Source organism: Pieris napi, chromosome 7 (genome assembly GCF_905475465.1).
Source record: "Pieris napi chromosome 7, ilPieNapi1.2, whole genome shotgun sequence".
NCBI classification, from domain to species: domain Eukaryota; kingdom Metazoa; phylum Arthropoda; class Insecta; order Lepidoptera; family Pieridae; genus Pieris; species Pieris napi.
The window spans coordinates 10415851-10431456 of record NC_062240.1 but is presented as its reverse complement, the minus strand read 5'-3'; the positions used below and the strand labels follow the sequence as shown (position 1 = coordinate 10431456).

At 32.8% G+C, this 15606-nt stretch overlaps 1 protein-coding gene across 2 annotated transcripts in view; it reads left to right on the top strand.

The window, feature by feature from the left end:
* The window catches only part of LOC125051143 (axin), a 79561-nt gene that overhangs the window by 34641 nt on the left and 29314 nt on the right, over positions 1-15606 (top strand). For both annotated transcript variants that reach the window (XM_047651309.1, XM_047651310.1), the window contains exon 2: positions 6491-6536. The gene's annotated coding sequence lies outside the window, so the exon portion shown is untranslated. The remainder of the gene's footprint in view (positions 1-6490; positions 6537-15606) is intronic.

Here is a 15606-nt window from a genome sequence, read left to right as displayed (position 1 = left end):
TCACTTGGAAAAATGGAATCACAGATATTGCAACGGCGAAACAGCTGTAATGACTAAGTAATACCAAATGTTGTTAATTAAACAAATAAAACCAACTGGATTGATTACCCAGATGTTGACAGGTCACGGTGGATTTTTGTCGTATCTTTACAGGTTCAGGGTTAGACAACCAACCGACCGTCCAATGTATGGGATACGACAGGTATAACACTAAACAAGCTATGGGAATAAAAGTAACAGAAACGTATTTAAAGGAAATAATTTTCAACAATAGGTTAAGAGGCATCTTTCTGGGATTTGCTGTAAATGTTATACAATTTAATCATCGACGACAACATAGACAGGGAATTATATAGAAAAAAAAACATTTCAATTTCTCAAGAGTTTTCTTCAAAAAAGTAGTATAAATTGTATTTATCAATGTAATTATGAAAATATTTCTTCACGTTTTCAAAGTTGCGAAGCCTTAAAAACAAGTTTCAAATTAGCAATTATAAGAAACGGCAATTCTGGGTATTGGAGTAAAATTAATTATTTTTCTTTTGTCGTATTAAGGAGACAAAAATGTGGTTTCGTTACTAAATTAAAGGTTATGATTTAATTCATTTACTAAGGTTCAAACGAAGTAATCGTATTTCATGTAAATGTTATATGAAATTTTTAATGTCATTTGTCGAGATTCTATTAACAAATTACGTTGATTGAAACAAAGATTTGGACTAAAAATATATGCAGTCAAATGAAACCGGTATTATTATTGAACAGTGTTAAAATAAGAAAAAGTTTTGGAGGCATTCAAAAACGCAGGCGGCGGACGAAACGCTCTTATTCCTGGAAGCCCACATACCTACGGCGTCCTTTATGACGTCAGGGGCCCATGGCCGACTATTTAAAGTGGGTCCAATGTTGGTCGAAGTTATTTGTTGAAGAAATTAATGGATAAAGTTAACGGATGTATTATTAGATTATAGGCTAACTAGCAAACCGGCCAAGCGTTGCTGTGGCTAAGGTTTTTGTTATATTACATAGTAGTAAACTATTCAAGGGAAAGGGTAGGAGAACACCAGTCATGGGGACCACCATGCTTTTTTGGTGGTTATGCCATTAAATTGTAGCTTATGTGAAACGTTGGTACTTTCAACACAGCGCTATCTGTTAGAAATGTGACTATCAAATAAAAACAAATATTTTGCAACAAAATAATATTGCGGGTATAAATTGATATGTAAGCTATCCTATCTTTTAAGTTGGATCAAACTACACACGGTATGCAAATTTGATTGATATCAGTTCGGTAGTTTAGGAGTCCATAGCGGACAAACAACGTGACACGTAATTTATATATATTAAGATTAGCGAAGTGGATTTTGTGTGCAAGGTTTTATTAATTCTCGTTAATATTTATGGTTTTGTGTTAAACGTTATTTTTATCCACCATTTGTAATGCTGTGATTCTTAGTGATGAGCCGGCAATGACATTTTATACAGAAATGTATAATGATAATAAAATATTCAACTAAGTATTGTACTACATTTTAAAGTTTTGTTATGTTAATCTGGTTCATACTAAAGTGACCAGAAATATACTAGAACTAAGCATTTAAATCTATATATATAAAAAGAAAATGGTGTTCGTTTGAGGCTCTTTCACGCTTAAACCACTGATCGTATCGACATGAAACTACCACCATTCGATGCGAAATTTTTCCTAGATGGTTTATGGCTATTTATTTTTTTAATTCCAACGTTCCTTCATTTTTTTATTTCTGTTTTACTTTTATGAAAATTTTTCCCGCTAATAAAAACAAAAGAGGCTTCCTAGAACCGCAAAACGTCAACATCTGTTAAAAACTCGATTTTCGAAATATTTCAATTTTCTTAGCGGGAAGTTAAAAAGAAGAATAATAAAAATATGAAAAAAAAATAAAATAATGAAACATAAAATTTATTTTAATTCGTCCAGCAAAGCGGGCGCGAAACGGCTAGTTAATAATAAAAATAAAAACTTTATTCATGACAGAATTATGGTTGTGACAAAATTCATCTATCGCTAGACCCTACACTAGGGAGCTGTGTTGTGGGTTTTACAATACAATTCAGTACTTATTATAAAATTAAGTCCTTCGAACCGCGCATAAGTTAATGAAGTTCACTAAGTGATATATGCAGAATGTAGGTAGATAGATGTGAAAATTCGGCAGAAGGGAAACTGCCGTTCGGTTTCGTGTTCTTTAAGATTATTAGAACTTGAAAAATGTAAACTATAACCGTGCGTTGTTTATTTAAAAGTCTGCTTTTTCGTTTGTTATAGATATTAGATAGTTAACTAAATATATATTATCTTTACATATGTATTCTTACATGTTTTAAACTTGAATGTACAAAAGCTAATGAAAGATAATATATCGACATTGTAATCATACATGTCTCTAGTTTTTAATCCTTTTCACGTGGACCACCCAAGTCCCTCCATCGTGAGGCAAACGTTGACAAGGCCTTTTTAAGTATTTAATTGAAAATTCATCTTTGTCTCTAAAAAGTATATTATAGTTCTGAGTTGACAAAGTATAACGCTATATTAATATACGAGTATGTTTGTAATATCTTCCGCGTAACAGAATAGAGTCCATAATAATATGGTCACAAAATTTAGACGGAGAAATCGCTAAAGAAAAACTGCCGTCCAAGAGGTTTTGTGTAAACTAAATAATGAAAACTTGCATAACAATGCATTGTTCTTTATATATCTTTAAATATACTAGTGAATATATTTTCATCACTATACATAATATGTTTGTATCTCTTAAATCTTTTACACTACATTAACGAAGTACCTACCGCGGGCAAAAACTAAATCATACAAAAAATTCGACAATTAAAGATTATATCGGCATTTATTTATCGTACCTTCCGCGTAACGGTCATAAAATTCAGACATTAGTATGGCGATTCGCATCTTATGTTATATATATAGCAGTAGTTGCATTGAATTTTTGTGTTTTTTCTTATTATTACTTATTTTAAAAAGGCACACTAACGAAACACAGAGAACACACGACAGTACATCAATGAAAAGTGTGCACAACAAGAGGGAAACATTATAATGATAAAAGAGAAAATAACTTATGTACATTAAAAATAAAAGCCAAACTAAATTAAGAAATACAAATGTGCAATTTAAAATTATTTTTATTCCTATTTTGCAATTGTTATTATTGGTCGGTCGGATCAACAGTGGCAGCTTCTTACGCATGAAGTCATGTGATCTGCTTCGCGTAAAGCGTCGTTTATTGCAAATACAAACGTCAAATAAGGTTTATTGCAGCTAGTGTGTTGAATTAAGAAATTTGCTTTAACGCTGTTTTATCGAAGATTATGGCAAACTAATAGTGTAACAATAACTTCGGGCGGTGCAATGCTTGTAAAAATACTGAGATAATAATATGTGTATTGTGTAATTAATTTGACTGAAAATGCCTTGAAACTTGATAATGTTTGGGACAATATTTTAACATATGTCCAAATGGAATCATTAATGTCGGCTTTACTGAATTTATTATTATCATGTTATAGTTTACTTAAGTTTTGGATATATCTTATAGAAAGAACAGCCCTTTTTTAAGGGTATATGGGTCTTGATCCACCCCAGGCACTCTGCAACTCATAGGGGTGAGCATACCCAAAAACCAACTTGGGTTGTACTAATACGGCCGCGTTAAAGCTCTCGGGATCGCTTTCGCATTCTACCGGCACCTCCATACGTCATCGACAAAGTGGACTACATCGGTGGGAGGAGACGGGCGAACCTTGTACTAGCCTTCTAGCTATAGATTCACAATAGCATTAAAATATTTAAAACGATGTACCAAATGTTTACCTTCTAAGCCAACGAAACGGTTGATAATGCCATAAGCTCTGTCAATCTGTGATCTCGGGTTTCGCTTTCATTATCAGAACATCAATCACATTATCATCGGTTGATACCTGATGCCGTGACGTGCATTTGATATTCTGCAATCTATCAACTTTTTGTCCTCGTAATATGATTATAATTCTCGCGTCTGCGTTTGTTTTTATCGTATTTCATTCTTTAATTCGTATGTTATTGGGTTGTGTTTTGTTTGGTAGTGGATTTGTTAAGGCTGGTTCGGCGTCCATTGAGCCGGGACCGGTTTTGTGTAGGAATGCTGTGTGCTAGCGGCTTTTTGCTTTGGTGCCCACGCGGTCCCTTGGCCCGGCGTCGGCGCCAGTGCCGTATTTGATTTCTGATAAAGGTACTCTGCAAACATAATTTATGTTTATGAATGCATATTTCTGACTACATTTAAAAATCCCTTTAAGAACTAATTGTTATTATGGTACAATACGCTTGAGTAGTAAAAAATGTGTTAGTTATGCCGAAGATCTCTATATCCCAAACAAAATATATTTCTTATAATATAACTTCAATCCGGTAAAAAAGTGTTTTCATTAAATGTGTAAAAGTTATGTTAACAATACCAAAATATAATTCGTTAAACTATCGGACATAAACCAACTCGCACAAAAGAAAGATTTATACTTTTCAAACTATTTAGTTTATTTCGTAATACCTACTACTAACATATATTATATAGCTAACAAAAAACAATTACTTATACTAAAGATATAGCCAAAGGTGCAATACATATTACATATCTGTAATATATATACAAAAAGGTTCAAACATACGAAAGGAAAAAATCAATAATACATGTACATGTTTTAAATTGTGAGCAGTTTTAAGGTTTTTGTAAACTCGTAGCTAAATAATACCCAGTAGATAAAATTACAGGTTTGATAAAATATGAGAAAAATAGCGGGCTGAAGAAGCTGGCTCGTCTGCTCTGAACAGCAGTGTAAACACAGGGATCATCCCCATTAGCTTATTGTGATTGTTCTAGACTTGTTTACTCGCAACTCGCTTCTTTCATGAATCTCTGACCGTATTTAATTTATCAAGCGTGTCATGGTCTAAGATCCCGCTATACAACGACCTTCACCGAGATGCTTATTTAATGAAACTTATTTTATATATAATTTAATATGTCAATAAATATAATCCATATGGGTTGCCTAGCAAATTTCAGTCCAGAGTATTTTTTAATTAATTTAAAAAAAATTATTTTTTTAAACATTTCACCGGTATGATTATTAGATAAATTCTATACCAATCGAAAGTATGAAGCCCATAGAATATGCAAAAGTTAGGTTGTTTTTAATCAATTAATTATTTATGTGTATATTTTTTATGTGACACTAAAGTATATATACATCTTTAGTATAAAAAAAGTTTTTTGTGATACATATATAATACTACCCTGATTAAAAATATTGATTGAAAAAAGTTCAAAAAATTTACTACATGCAAATTATAAAAAAAAAATTTTTTTTTAAATATTCATTAAACATACTCTGGACTGAAATTTGCTAGGCAACCCATATGGATTATATTTATTGACATATTAAATTAAATATAAAATAAGTTTAATTAAATAAGCATCTCGGTGAAGGTCGTTGTATAGCGGGATCTTATACTATCATGTGATATTTTTGAAATTAGAATAAATCGTGAAATATGCAGCGTTTTGTTCGGTATTTGAAGGTTTTTTTTAATTTGTCACCATAAAACAAAGGTTTGAATTCTAAGACTTATAGACTTTTTTGTTTCGATGTTTTAACTTTTTTTCTATATTAATCAATGGCTACAAGACACTAGAATCGAAATGTAATATTTATGTTCAGAAATATATAGAATTTTTGCTAAATTTATGTTATTATTCCCATCGAACAAAAGTTTTGTGATTCCGACGATTCCGTCGATAAAACAATAAAAGGCAACGATTAATTATGTCTTCAACATCGACTCTCATCACCGATAGATCCTTGCACTCGGACTATGTGCTTTTACCACTCGTTCGTACGGTGAAGGAAAACGTGAGCAAACCTTAACGCAAAAAGTCGATGGCGTGCGTCAGGCGGAAGGCTAGTAACATACTTACCTATTAGAGAAAACCCATCGATCGATCGATCCGCTATATATATACTGGTTAAATTAAATAGCAGTGTTAGATTAGTAGCTACCGCGTGCGACTGTCATCCTTGAGGTCGTAGGTCTGATGGACCAATGGACTTTCTATCTATGTGCCCATTTAACATTCGCTCGAACTGTGAAGGAAAACGGCTTGCCTTAGACCCAAAAAATCATCAGCGTGTGTCAGGCGCGAGAAGCTCATCACCTACTTGCCTATTAGATTGACAAATGATCATGATATATAGATAGATAGATACAGAAAGCTAAGGCCCAGACCTAAACAGGTTGTAGCGCCATTGATTTATTTTATCTTTTATAGATAGTATATGAGACAGTTCTTTGCCCTATAATTTTATAATATGTTGTAAATTTTAATATGATAAGGTATTTCATAATAAAATAGTTTCAGTGATAATTAAATATCATTTATTGTTTCAGGATGTTATTCACCTCATACACAGCACCGTTCAGCTGAAGTTTGAAGGTAAGCTAAATAATATTTTATTAAATGTTTTAAAATAATGCTATTATAACTTTTAATTAAATAAGAGACAATAAAAACGACTTACATTCGTCGCTCAGTCTTTTCAAACCTATCGCAAATATATCTAGTTCTGGTGCAGACCTAAGGAAACTGTTAAGTAGCGAAATCATACGCGGAATTGCTGACTGATGGTGGGCAGTTTGTGAGGTCCACTCGGATAGAGGGCCATGATCCGGGATCTGATATACATATAGTCTTAGCAATGCTGGAAGCAGGCCCATGAAGTCTGTTCTATTATAAATAAAATAAACAAATAACCCCACTTGGCGTGGTAAGCGGTTGCAATTGTTGGCAGTACCTCGGGCGCGTACAAATTTACTCAGAGAAGCACCATTTACGCGAGTCTTGCGCACCCTAAGGGTATGTTTCACAATGTACCTACGGATAAGTTCTACATAAGTTCCAAATTAGCTATTTATTACTTAATGGTAGGATAAACACTAAAATTGCGTTTCACGACTGTCAGATAGCGCTATTCGTCACATAAAGTCCATCATAAGTTATGAGTCCGATGAAGTGACAAGCGCAATTTATCTTCCAAATAATTTATGTGTTGCATAGCTATTTGGTACTTTATCCATACATTGTGAAACAGACCCTAAATATTATTGTTTGTGAGACGGATATATTTAGTTGCACACCATCTGATTTCACGAGAATTGCGTTATTTATAATTAGTTATAAAAAGGATTAGGTTTTAACTTTTTACTTGTTTTGTTAGTATGTTTTTAGTTTAGTATTCTATTCTATGAGTATTAAGTTACTATAAAAATAGGAAATAAGGAAAATAAACATATATTATCTTCTTGAAATATTTATAAGTAATGGATTATTAGTTACAAAATATGTAAGTTTGGAAAGAAATAATAATTATTTATAATGCCAGAAAAGCTAAAATCAAGTAAAGTATTTTTAGCTATAAAGCCACAGAGTTGGAAGCAATTTTTAAATTAAGTGCGGTTTAGCTTGAAGCGGCACAATGTTCCAATTTGGCTCCTTCCGTGATAATCCGCTGAGTCAGCACGTGTAGAGTTGGCTCGTGTTAGAGCATTATGTCGTTATTACAGCTCTAATCACGGCCAACCTGCCTTTTGTCAACAATTTCCTGAATCTTGAGGCTACATTTTCACTTGAAAATATAACTTGCGTATTTTTTCGTAAATGTATAGCTAGCGAAATCAATAACAATTGAATTTGTATAAAAATATATTAAATGAAGCAACTGTTCAGTTGATATCACATTATTAACGCTCTTTAATTAAACTATTTTATTTGTATATTTTCGTAATTGAACGTATAGTTAGCGAATTCGATAACAATCGAATTAGTATAGTAAAAATTATGTGTGGAAATCATTTAAATGAAGCAACGGTTCACTTGATATCACATTATTAACGCTCTTTAATTAAACTATTTATAAGTCGCTTTGCCACCAAGCCTGTGAATTTTGATTGCAATTTAGCGTCATAATATTTAATTTCCCTTTAAAACCTCCCTAGCGAAAACCAAAACTAGCGATCCCATTACTTCTACGCGTTTACTCTCAAAAGAGGCAACAGTATAACGTTAAATCCCACGTCACGGGAGAAAAAAAACGAGCGTATTTTTATATTAAACCAGCTCTCGTAAGCCGCATTCACCTGAGGAGGCTCTAGACGGCAAATTAAGTGACATTAGAGGTATAATGCCGGTCGAGGGAGAGCTGAAAGCCGAGTGACTGACAGACCACAGCGGAATTACCTCGCCTTCACGAAATTACCAAGGAATTTCTACCGCTATTACGATTAGTTAGCGGCTAAAGTTGTTCGTATGCTTTTCTTTCAATGAAACTTAAGTGGGTAAAACTGAGTCGCAGTAGTGGTGGTACTGTTCTACGTCGAATGCTGAGAAGGCTTGCAGAGCCCGCTTTGTTTGTCTACAAGTGCGTTTAGCTAATGTAAAGTGTAGTTGTGTGAATAGTTGAAACACTAGGCTTTTTGTTCGCGAATTGACTGCAAAGCATTTATGAAAATCGCGTTTTTCTCATGCTTACAGATTCTATGAGGCTCATTTTGATTTTCTTTATGTATTTGTTAGTGTTTTTGCTTTTTTTTAATTATATCGTCGCTGTAGAATGATAACCTCGTATGTCAAAAAATCTTTTTTTTTATTATGTCATTTAACTGGTATAATTATGAAGTATTTATGTTATTAATAAATAAGTCCATTTTACCATCCAAAACTATGGACAAAAACACATTATAATATTTGAACGAACATTGACGAAATGAATATTTTTTTTGTTTCCTGTAATGTTTGGTTCTCTGGACATACGGGGTTATCATTCTACAGTGACAATATGCAAAGTATATTTATTAAATCGGAAAATTAGAATTCTTATTGTAATAAGGAACAGCTGCTGTCGCTACAAATAAATTGTCTTCTAATTTAACACCAACTTTGTGGGGAATAATTTTTTTTCAAATCTGTTTTTCAATTTGCTGCTTGGAAGATAATCGCTTGAAGTATGCAACTTAAATATTATCCGAATTTCGATCTGTTTCGCCCCGATTTATATTAAATTAATTATAAACGTAACAATAGAAATAACGAAGGTATTGCAAGATTTTTATTGATTTGTAGTACTAGACACCAATTAAAAAAGATTCTCCAATTCATCTTTCCTATTTTTGAGGCAATTATCTTATATATATAAAATTCTCGTGTCACGGTGTTTGTAATAAAACTCCTCCGAAATGGCTCGACCGACTTTCGTGAAATGTTGTGTGCATATCGGTTAGGTCTGCAAATCGGACAACATCTATCTTTCATCCCCCTAAATGTTGAGGGTTTATACACAAAATTTTATTTTTTAGACAATTCTTTTTTATTTAACACAATTTTTTACGATACAGTATACTAAAATACATACAACCCTTAATTTTCACCTGTCTTCGATCAACCTCTATTTTTTATTATAGTCGATAGTTATTTTTATTGAACTAAAAAAATGTTTCCTAGAAATAATATAGGTACATGGCAAAACAACGTTTGCCGGGTCAGCTAGTATAATATATACGTATAATTATTGCTTTTATTAATTATATGCTTAATTTTAGTAAGAAAGACAGAAGAGAAAATTTCATTATTAATAAGGATAGTCAAGTAATAAAAATTAAAATATTTATAGATACTTTGTAGGCTTACAATTACAATAAGCGTCACCAATGATTGCCCAATGGGAGTTTATACACCAGCCAGAATACTGAATAAGCCCCTTATAATAAAATATAGAAGGACAAAACACATAATAACGAAATGGGAAATTAGGTTTTAACAATAGCCAATGCGACATCGTCTCAAAGGCTAGATTAAATCATTGTGCTGAGTGGGCTGTGGGGACAAGCCTTTATATTGAGATAATAACTTCCCAACTTCTTATTGTTGTTGTGTATAATATGTCTCACTTTGAGGAAAGAGCTGGAAACTCAAAATGAAGAGGAAATTATGCTAGACTTAAAGCTTTGTTGCGTTATATGGTTTAGGAGTGTATGGTAATATTTTTACTAGAGCAGGGCCGTTCGTGGCTCCTTGTATCTGATTTTATATTCGCCTTTCTACCTATATAAATATCTATATATATTGGTAATAAATAGAAACTATATAAAACAAAAAACTTTTTTAATAAAAAGTTGGCAAACATAAGTTTTAAACCTAATCACATTTATTTTTCTATTTAAAGGATATCAGTGCAATATGCATATTAAAATGAAAAAAAAATTACAAGGAAACCGTTAATAATTAATAAGAAATCCATTTTTCCATACAAACAAATTGAGGTAAAATGGTTGCAAGGGTTGCAAATTCATTCAAGGTCAAAGTCAAAAATCATTTATTCATGTAGGAAACACAATGCTAAATGCTTCTAATTTTACATTTACTGTCAGTTCTCAAATCAAGAGTCAAATGAACAGTTATTACGCTATGTCCTCCGGCTTGAACGTTTGAATACAAATACATTTACTGTTTCTCCGAAATTAATTTAGGGTGACATTCAGAAGTCAGACTTAGCGTTGTGTGACACTACATCCAATACGTTTTTGACATATCATGACTATCATGAAGGATCTTAACACCTACTCAACAACATATGAGATATAAAAACAATAGGGACGAGTTTTATTTATTTAAGTATATTTAATAAGTTTTATTGTATTTACGCGAACGCAGTCGTAATCATTTACGTTATTATATACTAACTAGCTGCCTCCGCGAACTTCGTTTCTCCTTAATGTGATTTTACTTAGCCTATCTTTTTAGTACATACCAACATGGAAAATTTTGCTATGCTACCCCGGAGACTGTTCGATTTTCCGTAATGAAAACTTTTTAGGTTTTTTGTGATTTTTCTCTATATAAACCTCAGAGTTAAAGTAATAAGTTTTAAATTAACAAATAAAAAATAGGGGTTGAAAATTAGGGGTTGATGGTATTATGGTAGGTATGTATTATAAAAAAAATAAAAAAATATTTTTTTATCCAAGCCTAAAAATATTCTTTGTATATATATAAATATATAAATATTAGTCTATATATATATAAATATATAAATATTAGTCTATATATATATATATAAATATTAGTCTTAGGGGTTTGAAAGATAGATAGTAGCCGATTCTCAGACTTACTGAATATGCATAAAAAATTTATAAGAATCGGTCGAGCCGTTTCGGAGTATGGGAACGAACATTGAGAATTTTATATGGATGTAGACAAACAAATATTTATTTATTTATTTATAACAGAAATACATACATTATCCTTACAGACTATGCCAATACGAGAAAAAAATAAATGATGTATAAAGTATATAATATACCCAATATCGCAATTGTGAATCTCTGCGAACATATAAATATGTCGATAGTCGATAGACAGCATTCAGTAAATATATATTTTTATGATGTTAGTCTAGCAATATAAATATCGCGAACTGTGCACTCACATCTCAATACAATTACGTGAGGTATTCGAATCTACGCTACAAATGAGATCTGCTTATAACCCTTGAACTTTTACTCCGCGATCTGAATCAACTCTATCATATTCCTATAATAGAGTTTTTCTCTCGTTCCTGCTTTTAAAATAACAAATCTAGTTTATTCATCACTTGATATATTCAAAGAAATTTGTGGAAAACATTACGTACTCTATCTATGAAGATTGAAATTTGATTTATATGTATAAGTAATCATTTCGATGATCCGAAATGCTCACCTAATTGGATTGTGCAAGTCTAGAATAAAAGTAAACTTATCTACATATAGTCGTGAAGCGTTTAATAAGATGAAACAATCAGACGATAGATCGAGCATGGAGCATTTCGGGAATTTAAAGTTCTGAAATCCGAGCTAAAACATAGTTTATAAACAGTTATGGACGCATGCATACTTCTATTTCTGTCATATGGATTCCAAAGGTGGATTTTTAATAAAATAATTTAAAAAAAAAATATTGGTTGTTTGTAAAGTAGGTTTACGATCGAGATGTTTACGTGATAACGTCTGATTGGTGATATAAGTTTTTGGGAAGTAAGGAATTAATGAAGATAACAAATCTCCATTCGTTTGTATGCCGCTAGAGTGAGAGAGACGGAAGATCGGTCCACTCACTCGAACGCTATGCCAGCCTCCGCTCGTGAGGATTCCGCGTGACAAGTTTCACGGAATGACTGTCAGCGCTCGAGATGAGACGGGAGATCGGTCCGTCTCTCTCTCGTTATACCTGCGATCGCGCTCGTGAGGTTTTGGTGTGACACAAGTTTCTGAACATGTCACCCGACTAAAACGATTTTAAAGACGTTATCACGTCAATAAAATAGTTAAAAGGAAGTGGCCTGCTCAGTGGTCACATTATCCACGTTTGTGATGCCAGAGTCCAAAAATTGCTTACTTGTAATGGCCCAGTGAGCACATAAAGGTGGACGGTGCCCATCGAAACCTGGGAAGATGAAATAAAAAAGATAGCGGGGAATTAGAAAAGAGTGGCGATGATGAGAGACAAATGGAAGAATGTCTTGGCCTTCACTCCTTCGGAGGTCGTGTACTAGTGTAGTCGTGTATTATATTATAAGAGACGGCTCATTGGTCTAGTGGTTAGTACCCCTGACTGCGAATCCATGGGTCCCGGGTTCGATCCCCGGCTGAGACAAACATCGATGTGATGAGCATTTGGTGGTGTGCTTAGGTCTTGGGTGTTTAAATATGTATTTATATGTCTATCTATAATATGTATGTATATCCGTTGCCTAGTACCCATAACACAAGCTTCACCAGCTTAGTATGGGACTAGGTCAATTGGTGTGAATTGTCCAAAAAAAAAAAAAATTTAATAATCTTTTTATGTAACTTAAAATTATAGGACTAATGGCTATTTTTATTATTCGTTTCGTTGCACATTTCATAGACAAATTTTGATAAAAATATTTATACAAATACTGCCTTAGGAAGACTATAATAAATTAGGGCTAGCCATAAATGTAAGCGACATTTATGAGAATAATGCTTTATGTATATGATGTCTGTAGGATAGTGAATAGTTGTCAACGCCAGATTCAGATATTGTTACGAGCAACCGGCAGGCTGACACTCGGCAGGGGTGAGATACCCCTGGATTTGCTTTTGTTTACCATCCATATTTTATCAGTTTCATATTTTTATTATATTGTGTGACTTGCATATACACAGTATTGAATAAACTGTTACTTTTTATTATAATTTTATAACTTTTTGCGACTTAAAATGATTACGTGTTTACGTGATTTAATTTTTGCGTATTTGACGGCTCCGTACTTAACGTTGTACATGTTTTCTTAGATTCTTTTTATGTAACATGATACCGCCGTGATGCTAAGTTATTCCGCCGCATATGGACAGTGCACACTGACATTGCCAGGAGGCTCGCAAGTGCGTTGCCGGCCTTTTAAGAAATGGTACGCTCTTTTCTTCAAGGACCCTAAGTTGATAAGATAAGATGCGAATATTAAGTGAATTTTTACGCTTTTTTGTGTTATATTCTGTTACTCTTTTTACATGTATCTATATTTATTGATTCGTCGATTATAACTGTATTAATAATAGAAAAAAATCGCCATACCTATCGTTATACCAGATCCGAAGAATTAAACTGTACCTAATCAAAACACTGTGCGTTTAATATTCGAATTTTAAATAGTGAACGACGGAAATAGGCCACTTGAGCCCTTCACATCAGACGCAGTGGGATCGCATGAATGGCCGCCTGCCGGGTGTAACGTATTGAAATCTGTATAATTACACGCTTGTCGCTCGCATTCGTCATATTGTTTAGTGAATAGACAAACAATTAAATCAACCTGTGGAATTTGTCCAATTTGCCGAAAACGTTTCATTTAAGATTATTTATATGAGAAATTTAATTCAAGATAATTTTTATCGATACTAAATATTTATTGAGTTGGGAGCTTAAAGAAAAGTGGGAAATAGTAGATATTATTGATTATTGATAATAATAGTCACACGTGTCGACAGTTACGTCGTCACTGAAGCTTATTGTAAGATGTTAGGCAAATACTGAACGAAATTGTTAGACTATGATTTTTATACGAATGTATAGTTGTCTTCTCTTTAGTCCAGTTCTTTAATAATAAATGACCTGTTGGTGTAACGTAAATTCTACTATCCCCCTCTTTGGAACGCCTTAGCATGCGTAAGGCCTAAGAACTTGGATGGTTCAGCGAATAGGGGATCGGACTCAAGTGTCTTCCACTCTAAACACCACAAAATTTTCAAGGTTATCGGGGCCTCTGTCAATATATGTCCAAAGAAGCTCCTATTACTTATAGTTGTCTCAGAAATGAAAAATTCGTATTTTCGCTGTCCAGGGAATCCTTAGCATCCACTAACACTACTCTTCTTTCGGATACTCTTACATTCCAAGTTCTAGCGCCGTATATATTAGCAACAGTAGTCACAGTCACACGTCAGAGTAAAGCACAGTATTTATTTATTTACACTTTGTTACCGTATATATAAAACAATACATATAAAAAATAAAAAAGCAGGGTACATAAGTTATAAGGCAACGGGCGGCCTTATCGCTAACAAGCGATTTCTTCCTTTCCTACTCAAAATAACATGTAATTATAACTAAAATAAAATAAAGTAAAATCTAAAGAAAATCTAAAAATAATAATAAATAAAAATATCTATGTATAAACAAAAATGTAAAAGCTAATCCATAGGTTAATTGAGTCACAATTAATATATATAAGTAGTAGCTAATTACGAGGCAGAAAAAAATTATCAAAAAGAAGATTTAGATTGTGACCAGTACCACCTAGTAGTAGACCAGTATTTAAGATACGTCACGAAAACCAAGCTCAAATAGCAATATCACATTCTTGGCAATATTTTTTATTTTTATTGAGTTGTCGCTGTTATAATTGGGAAGACGAATAATAAATCTTACGTAAATTGAGTTATGTTTTATTCATCGGATCCAATCATCCATACCGCCGAGTGTCCAGGCGTCGGCAAATATGTAAACAGCCAAATCGACCGTTATTCTATTTTGCCTCGTTAGCCGTTGCCCGCAATTATACCGTATCTTTATTGCCATAGTTAGTCCTGAAAATAAATCCATACAATTATACAGATTTAAAATTCCCATTTAAATAAGAGTAGCGCGGAGATTTTTAGAAATTTGTGTTTCGTTTATGAGTGCTTTACATTAAATTGTTCGTCAGTTTTAACGGTTATACCTTTATTGCCATAATCCTGAAATATCCAATACAATTATACAGATTTCAAAATGTCCATTAAATAAAGTGGGTATCGTGGTTTTTATAAAACGTATCCAAAATGAGATGTTATATTTGTGTTTCGTTTATGAGTGCTTTACATTAAATTGATTGTCAATTTTAACGGTTATACCTTTATTGCCATAATCCTGAAATATCCGATACAATTATACAGATTTTAAAATGCTCATT